This window comes from Choloepus didactylus, chromosome 6 (assembly GCF_015220235.1).
Source record: "Choloepus didactylus isolate mChoDid1 chromosome 6, mChoDid1.pri, whole genome shotgun sequence".
Taxonomy (NCBI): Eukaryota; Metazoa; Chordata; class Mammalia; order Pilosa; family Megalonychidae; genus Choloepus; species Choloepus didactylus.
In genome coordinates this window covers 80,744,180-80,754,205 of record NC_051312.1, presented here as the reverse complement: position 1 = coordinate 80,754,205, position 10,026 = coordinate 80,744,180, and the positions used below count along the sequence as shown (strand labels likewise).

The 10,026-nt window shown below is 34.0% G+C and overlaps 1 pseudogene; it reads right to left on the bottom strand.

The window, feature by feature from the left end:
• Positions 1 to 6,858: 6,858 nt before the first annotated feature.
• LOC119537081 lies at positions 6,859 to 7,815 on the bottom strand (annotated as a pseudogene).
• Between the last annotated feature and the right edge of the window lie 2,211 nt (positions 7,816 to 10,026).

The following is a 10,026-nucleotide window of genomic DNA, read 5'->3' as shown; positions in this document are numbered from 1 at the left end:
AAAGAAATAACAAGAATTAAAGTAGAAATAAATGGCATAGAGAACAAAAAACAATAGAGAGAATAAATAAAACCAAAAGTTGTTTCTTTGAGATCAACAAGATTGACAAGCCCTAGCTAGACTGACAAAATCAAAAAGAGAGAAGACCCAAATAAACAAAATAATAAATGAGAGGGGCAACATTACTGTGTCTCCCTAAGAAATAAAAAAAATGATCAGTGGATACTATGAACAATTGTATGCTGCAAACTATATAACATACAGGAAATGGACAATTTCCTGGAAATACATGGACAACCTAGACTAGAAGACCTCAACAAACAAATCACAAGCAAATAGATCCAATTAATCATCAAAAGTCTTCCCACAAATAAATGCCCAGAGCCAGATGGCTTCACAGGGGAATTCTACCAAACTATCCAAAAAGAACTGACAGCAATCTTTCTTAAACTCTTTCAAATATGGAAGAAAATGGAATACTACCTGACTCATTTTATGAAGCTAACCTCACTCTAATACCAAAACCAGGTAAAGATGCTACAAGAAAGGAAAACTACAGATGGAATCTCCCTCATGAACATAGATGCAAAAATTATCAATAAAATACTTGCAAATCAAATCCAAAGACACATTAAAAAAATCATACACCATTACCAAGTGGGGTTCATTCCAGGCATGCAAGGATGGTTTGACATAAGAAAATCAACCAATGTAATATAATACATTAACAAATCAAAAGGGAAAAATCAAATGACCGTCTCAATAGATGCTGAGAAAGCGTTTGACAAAATCTAGCATCATTTTTTGATAAAAACACTTCAAAAGGTAGGGATTGAAGGAAACTTCCATGGTATGATAAAGGGCATATATGAAAAACACACAGCTAACATAGTACTCAATGGTGAGAGATTGAAAGCCTCCCCTCTAAGATCAGGAATGAGACAAGATGTCTGCGTTCACTACTGTTGCTGAACATTGTGCTAGAAGTGCAAGCTAGAGCAATCTGGCAAGACAAAGAAATAAAAGGCACCCCAATTGGAAAAGAAGGAGTAAAATTGGCTTTATTTGCAGATGATGTGATCTTATATTTGGAAAACCCTGAGAAATCGATGACACAGCTACTTTAGCTAATAAGCAAATTTAGCAAATTAGCAGGATACAAGATTAATGCACATAAGTCAGTAATGTTCTTATATACTAGAAATGACCTAACTGAAGAGACACTCAAGAAAAAAGATACCATTCTCAATAACAACTAAAAAAATCAAGTACCTAGGAATAAACTTAATGAAGGATGTAAAAGACCTGTACATAGGAAATTGCATAACTTTGCTAAAAGAAATAGAAGGGGACCTAAAAAGTTGGAAAAATATTCTGTGTTCATGCATAGGAAGGCTAAATGTCATTAAGATGTCAATTCTACCCAAACTCATCTACAGATTCAATGCAATTCCAATGAAAATTCCAACAATCTGCTTTGCAGGCTTGGAAAAGCTAGTTATATTTATTTGGAAGGGAAAGAAGACTAAAATTGTGAAAAACATTCTAAAAAAGAAAAACGAAGTGGGAGGACTTACACTTCCTGACTTTGAAGCTTACTGTAAAGCACAGTAGTCAAAACAGCATGGTACTGGCACAAAGATAGACATATTGGTCAATGGAATCAAGTTGAGAATTCAGGGATAGACCACGCAGATCTATGATCGACTGATATTTGATAAGGCCCCCAAAGCCACTGAACTGGGACACAAAATTCTCTTCAACAAATGGAGCTGAGAAAGCTGGGTATCCATACCCAAAAGAATGAAAGAGGACCCCTACCTCACATCCTACACAAAAATTAACTCAAAGTAGATTAAAGACCTGAATATAAGAGACAGTAGTACAAAACTCCTAAAAGATAATGTAGGGAAACATCTTTAAGAACTTGTATTAGGAAGTTGCTTCTTAGACCTTACACCCAAAGCACAAGCAATGAAAGAAAAAAATAAATAAATGGGAAATCCTCAAAACTAAAAGCTTCTGTACCTCAAAGCAATTTGTCAAAAAAGTGAAGAGGCAGTCAACTCAATGGCAAAAAATATTTGGAAACCATGTATCTGACAAAAGATTGATATCTTGCATATATAAAGAAATCCTACAAATCAATGAAAATATACAAACAGCCCAATTATAAAATGGACAAAAGATACGAAAAGACATTTCACTGAAGAGGAAATACAAATGGCTAAAAAACACATGAAAAAAAATGTTCCTCTTCACTAGCTATTAGGGAGACGCAAATTAAGACCACAATGAGATATCATCTCATGCCAATTAGAATGGCTGTCATTAAACAAACAGGAAACCACAAATGCTGGAGAGGATATGGAGAAATTGGAACTGTTATTCATTGCTAGTGGGACTGTATAATTGTAAGTCACTCTGGAGGACAGTCTGGCAGTTCCTTAGAAAACTAGATATCAAGTTACCCTTTAATCCAGCAACTTCACTTCTCAGTGTATACCCAGAAGATCTGAAAGCAGTGACACGAACAGATATTTGCACACTGATGTTAATAGTGGCCTTATTCACAATTGCCGAGAAATGGAAACAATCCAAATGTCCTTCAACAAATGAGTGAATAAACAAAATGTGGAATAGACACATGAGGGAATGCAAGGCTGTAACAAGGAAAGAGGTCAGGAAACATATGACAGTATGGAGGAACCCTGAAGACATAATGCTCAGTGAAATAAGCCAGACACAAAAAGAGAGATATTGAATGTTACCACTAATGAGAATTCTGTGAAAAATGTAAAATAAATATTTTATATTGTAGAATGTAGGGACATAGAGATAGGCAGCAACTAATGAAGGGGGAATGATAATCTAATAAGAACAGATAAACTGTTGAGGGTAATCTCAATGTTATGGAAAAGTTCAGGAATGATTATGGTTTGCACATTTTCTTGGGTATGGTAGGAGCATGTAAGAAGCAATGTAGTTACTTGAGATTGTTTTTCTTATTCCTTTGTTTTTTTAGGGTTTGTTAGTTTTCTTGGGGTATGGTAGGGACATGTTGGAATCAATGCAGTTATTTTAGATTATTTGTTTTTCTTAATCCTTTGTTTTGATTTGTTTGAATTGTTTTCTTTCAATTTTTGATAAAGTAAAAAGAAAGCTACTGCATTTTTAAAAAAATTAGCTTCAACGTAGATAATTTAGGTTTTTGGTTTTTCTTATGCCTTTGTTTGATTATGGTTTGTTAATTTTCTTGGTGTATGGTACGAACATGTTGGAAGCAAAGTAGTCATTTTAGGTTATTTGTTTTTGTTAATCCTTTGCTTTGGTTTATTTGAAATATTTCGTATTTTTTTATTGTTCATTTGCTTGTTTTTTAATTTTTTGGTAAATAAAGTTAAAAAAAAAAAAAAAAACTAACCAGTAAAGGCCTATTGAAATTCAGAATATATTTCTGGGAAGTATATTTGAATAGCAATATAGACCTCTAGGAAATAGAATAGGAAACATTTTTGAGAATTACTTAAGAAATGATCACTAGGACTTGGTGATTGAATCATGCAGAGTATATGAAATTGAGGTCAATTACAAAATGAAGTACTACATTTCTTCTTTTGTGAATAAGTGTACAGTGGTGCTTCTCTCTGAATTGGGAATATTTTGAGGGAGAGTTATTTTTAAAAATGTCTTTAATTGATATAATTTTAAACCTAGAGAATTTTCCAAAAATAGTACAAGAATTCCTCTTACAATATTTTCCCAAATTCGGATTGCTTCTAGATTGCCTTATTTTGCTTTATCATTCTGTTGATTGATAGATGGGGGGGGGAGATTTTTCTGAACTGTGTGAGTAAGTTAGAGACATGGTACTACTTTAGACCTAAATGTCTCAGTGTGTACTTTCCAAGAAGAATGGAAAATACTTTATAATGATGGATTTTTAGGAAATTAGACTTGAAAAATACTGTAACCTAATCCACACTCCATATTCACTATTACTCACATTTCCTACTAATAATTTTTGGCTGCATTTTTCCTGTCCAGAATGTAATTCAAGGTCATACATTGCATTTAATTTACATGTCTCTTTAGACTCCATTAATATGCAATGCTCCTGGCCTTTCTTTTTTTGTTTTTTTCTTCATCTTGACACTTTGTAAGAACTGAGGCAATTGATTTTTAGAATGTCCATCATTTCAGTTTCTCGATGTTTCCTCATGATTAGATTCAGGTTATGTGTTTTGCTTTGTTTTGTTTTTTTTTGTTTTGAATAATAATAATAATAATAATAATAATAATAATAATAATATATCTTTCTATGTCCACTATATCAGGAATGCTATATAGCCATTTTGTTCCAATATTAATGATATTAGTTTTGGTCACTTGGTTAAAGGAATGACATCCAAGTGTCATCATTTTATATTTACTTTTTCCCTTTGTAACTCATAAGCAATCTTGGGGGAAGTGCTTAGAGACTACATAAATAGTCAGTTCTTCAAACATTAACCCTTTAGTTTTACCATACTACTGAAGGATTTCTAAATCCATCATTCCTTTTATATGCTTTAATTGGAATACACTATAAGGAAGAACTTTCCCTTCAACCCTTTATTTACTTACTGCTTTTTTCATATCTGTATGGACTCATGAAATCTGATTTTATTCAATGTCTTATAACCCTTGTTAATCATTATTGATGCTTGAAGTTCCTTAATTTGGCTCTAGGGTGCCTCTTCAAATGAGATCATTGGTCTTCTTCACAGGTACCAGTTATATTTTGAGCACTTCCTTACTTTCTGGCAGAGCATTATTTTTCCAAATTATTTTATACCTTTTCAGCCCAAGTCCTGGCTCATTTTAGTTAAAAAGTTTATTAAAGAAGGAAACAAACAAGCAAGATCTAGACATAAGAGTTGTTCATTGCTGGTATTATCTCATTGTTTCCTTTCCCTCTCTGAGGGCTAAGCTAAGAAATATATGCACACACACACATTCAGAAGCAATTATATTATTGTATTTCAATAATATACCTTTTTAAATAATGATTCATTCTGGAAATTCCAATGACAATCCAAAATATCTGCCTTCTTCAATGGTGTGAAAACTCTCTCCCAATATCTTTAATACTGTTCTGAAAGAATTCATACATTTGCCTCGTTTTTCTCCTTTGAGGAGAAGATGAGCACATCAGTGACACATTTGGGCACTTTTGATGCCACAATTCACTGAAATATTTAATGTTCAGAGGCAGAAATAAAATTAATTAAGTTTTAACATTTTATCTTGCTCTTTTTCATGTCTGCCTATGAACAAACATGCTGTTTTTATCCCTTTTTATTTGTATTTTCATGTTGTACTACTTATAGTTCAGGTTTAATTGAATTTTATTAAAAATCAACATATTTAGACACAAATTTATTTGTCCTTTATCTTTACCTCACAAATTTCTTTATCTTTACATTTTTTATCTCAAAATTATCCTCTAACTTTCCCTACTGAATGATATGGTCACTTCCATTTTGTGGTGGAATATTTTCTTAGGCTGTATCTATTCCAGACAATGCATCTTTCGAGAATTACAGATCCAGATGTCTCTCACTATTTACTTGGAGTTTTAAATCTCATTGGTCATTAATCTTGAAAGTTCGTTGGAGAAAATTTAAATTGCCTTGATGCAGCAACCTGGGAGAGGTTAAAGGTATGTGCATAGTAGAACAGCAAGATGAAAAGAGAGATCTGTAGTCCCTGCTTTTGTGGTCAGTTTCCTATATACCAGGTTTGTGTTTGGCTCATGCTTTATTCCTAGTATACATGATGATTAAGTTAAGTCTTCATTTCTGCTTTCCTTAAGAAGATTGGACTAACCACCTTACTATGCAAATTTTCTGCACAATTAATCTGCATATTACTTTAGAACCTCTATATTTCTGGATTTTGACTACCATTGATTGAAAGTAAGAAATGTTTTAATTTTTTCATCATTCACTGTCAACTTGACTGAGATTCTAAATTTTAACTGTTGTCCTATATACTGAGGATAACAAGGATAAACGGGACAAAGTTTTGGTATTAAAGATGCTTACAATAGTTAATTTCTGTATGTAGTAGAATGTGTTTGCTTCTGTATTCAATTCAAGTCATTAAACCTCAAAATTTGTTTGTTTGGTTGGTTTTTCAAGTGATTATGGAAGGATTTTTCCTTCTCAAGTCCTGATAACTTTTTGTTTTCCTAAATAATATATTTATGATTATACCTTTTTGTCTTTCAATATATTATGCACTATTTTATGCAAATTCTCAAATGTTTATAGTCTGTGGGTTTTTTTCATACAGTTTTTGCATGGCTGATATTGTTTTCTTATTATATATTTTATATTATTTTATATCAATCAGTGTTTCAGAGAAAGTAGATAAAACAAAAGATAAATTATTCCAAATTTACCTAAATACAGATTCAAAAGTAGTTATTAAAAAAAATATAGCTGAGGTTTACTATTTTGAGAATATTGATGTGACATCATCCTCTGAAGTTACCTAAAATCATGTGTTGTTTCCCACAATTTTCCTATCTATATAGGTTTAATTGAGGCTCTGGGTTGAAAGGGACAGGTATTATTAGAGGAAGTGCTTAAACAACTTGAAATCTCAGAATTAGAGAGTTTAAGTCTTTATATGTGCAGCAAAACAAGCATATTAGGCATTTGATGAATTTATTAAAAACTTTTTGAATTATGAATACCTGGTATTTTGATTGAAGACTTTTTTCCAGATGGTCACATTTGAGGAAAAAGTAATTTTTCACAATATGCAGGCAGTTACTTAGAATCAACTAAATTCTCTACAAAGGATCCACTAAATGTCAGAAGTTTCTTTGGAGAAAAATATTTTTAGGGCTTGCTCATGAATTTGTTTGGTCTTTACCTCATAGACAATTAGGTTGAGAAAAGGCAGGACTAACAGGTAAAGATTTGACAAGAGGATATGAACATAGGGTGGTATGTGAGAACTAAACCTCTGTGTGAAACAAGAGAAGAAAGCAAGGAGATAGAACTGTAGGAAGACACAAATGTGGGCAGTGCATGTATTGAAGGCCTTGAATTGTGCCTCCTTCTGGGGCAGCTGAAAGACAGTGATAAAGATTTGAACATAGAACAAGGTGATAAAGATTATGTCAACCCCTAGGATGGTGACGGCAACAAATAGACCATATACCTTGTTGACCTGGATGTCTTCAGCAGCCAGCTTCACAATGGCCATGTGCTCACAACAAGAGTGGGAGATGACTGTTGTTCGGTAGAATTTAAGGTGGTATTTGGTAAGCACTATGGATGGTGCTACAAGAATGGCAGCCCTGAGTGTCACCCCAACTCCAATATAAGTCAGGAGTTTTTGAGAGAAGATGGTGGCATGTCTCAGGGGGTGACAGATGGCCACATAGCAGTCCAGGGCCATGGCTAGTAGAACACCTGATTCAATTGCCTGGAATGAATGTATAAGCCACATTTGCAGCAGACAGACTTCAAAATAAATCTCTGGCAAATGGAACTAGAAGATGTCTAAGATTTTGGGAAGAATACATGTGCTAAGTGCAATGCCTGTGGCCCCCAACATGGCCAAAAATATGTACATGGGATTATGGAGGCTGTTTTCATATTCAATTACAGCTAAGATTAGGGAATTCCCAATCACAGCATTGAGGTGCATGAATCAGAATGGAATCCCAATCCAACACTGCACAGACTCCAGGCCAGGAATCCCAATGAGTTTTAGTACAGAGGGCATGAAGACTGAGTCATTGAATGTCAGCATGGTAATTTGGTCAGCAGCATCAACTGATGGATTTGCTGTGTCATCTTCAATTCCCTGTGAATGAAGAATTAAAAATAAGACATTAATTTATACTAATTTAATTTATATTAAAATATACATTACATATATGTTCCAGTTTGCTAATGCTGCTGTTTTGCAAAATACCTGAAATGGATTGGCTTTTTTAGAGGGGATTTATTCAGTTACAAATTTACTGTCTGAAGTCCATGAAAATGCCCCAGTTACGGCATCAACACCCATAAACCTTCACTGGAGACGGGCAATGGCATCTGGAAAACCTCTGTTAGCTGGGAAGGCATGTGCCTGGTGTCTGCGTATCCTGGGTTGTGTTCCATCTCCTCTCTCAGCTCCTTTGCATTCTTCAAAATGTTGCTCTTGGGACATTTTGTCCTCTCTTAGTTTCTCTGGAGCAAACTCTGGATTAGCAAAAGTCTACTTTCAATGGCCATCTGCAAAATGTCTCTTTCAGCTGCAGCACTGAGCTCCTTCTGTCTGAGCTCTTATAGGGCTCCAGTGATTTAAGACCCACACTGAAGGGGTGGGGCCACACCTCTATGGAAATAATTCAATCAGAGTTATCACCTACAGTTGGGTGGGTCCCATCTCCATGGAAACAACCTAATCCAATGTTTCCAACCTAATTAAGAGTAAATACTTCTGCCCTCACAAGATTGCATTAAAGAACATGTCTTTTTGTCAGACATAATACATCCAAACTGGCACAGTATACTTTATTGAGATTATGAGTTATCATCTTACATTTTCCATTTTAACTATCCTTCAGTTTTCTAGTACCAGGGGATAAAGATTAAATCAAATCCTCTTTCAGAGACCACACTGTTTCTATGTTTCTATATGCTTTAGTCCTTTACAGCCAACAGAATGAAATGGACTATGTGGCTCCTTTTAAGACCTTAACTAATAGACCCAACAAATTTCCTTTATTATTTTGTTCTTTATTCTTCTCCTGTGCTCTTTTTCCTAGTAATGGGAATTGGGGAAAAAAATTAATTCAGAGTAAACAAATTCAAGAACTAGAGTCTTCCAAGGCAGGATAAAAGATGTTCTCATGGGGATAGACCATTCATATGGATCAAAATCCAAAGGCAAATTTGACCAGATTATTTTCTAATCATGAAACTCACTAGCTGGTTTTCTAAGGTGAGTCTCCTCATAAATCTAGGGTTCCTCTTATATTATCTCTCAGACATGCTTTCAATCTTACTTTTTAAAACTTTCAGCATCTTCCCCAACCCAAACATTTATCTTGCACCTTTTCTTACTTATATCTTTGGAAAATAAAATCTTTTTTTTTTTTTTAATCCGTGTTCTTCTCCTCAGAAATTCTTATCAGAGACCTTCCAAACCTACTATGGCCACATCTCATTTAATGATCAAGTGCCAACCTATCCCTTCTGTTCTTGGTTTCTCTAGCAGTAACTTAATTCATCCCTAAGCCTGAAGAGGAATTTATTCTTAACCATCTGAAATAACATAGAACTCTCTCTGAAATATAATTTTTCTTTCTTGTAGTCTCATACATCTTCTGTCCACTTAAAATGGAATTGCTTCTATAAGTGAATGACTTCTTCTCTGCACTGTTTTCCTTTGAAATATCGCCATCTTCTTCTATGTCTTGATTTTTCACAAGTCTCTCCACTTCATGGCACTGTAAGCTTCAAGAGCCTTCTATTTCTGTTATTAAGGGTTATGTTTCACTAGACTGTCTTTGCCTTATCATCTTCCAAACCACAAGGGGATTTTCCTGCCAGCTGATTCCTTGCAACCTGTATTTAGCTTTGCCTCAAGAAACTATGTTCACCCTAGAATATAAAATAATTTTTTTACAATTATTTTGTTTTAGAAATTACAAATCTTATTTTCTGAAACCATTTAAGCAGAGTCTTAAAATCATAAAGACAAAAAGGAGAGCCTAAAACAATAGATTGGAAAGTCAGATAAATTTCACAATGAGTCTCACCACACCATCCTACTAAAATTTTTTTAGTTATTATTTTTGTTTTTGCTTTTTTTAAGGTTTGTTTTTTCCTGACAATTTTGATTGTCTCTTGTCCATGGAAGGATCCCTATGACCCACCTCAGATCACATTCTGGAAAGTTAATTACTTCCTTATCTTAAACTTATCCAATATGAACAAGAATTTCTTTTCTGAAACCTCTTCTTTAGGG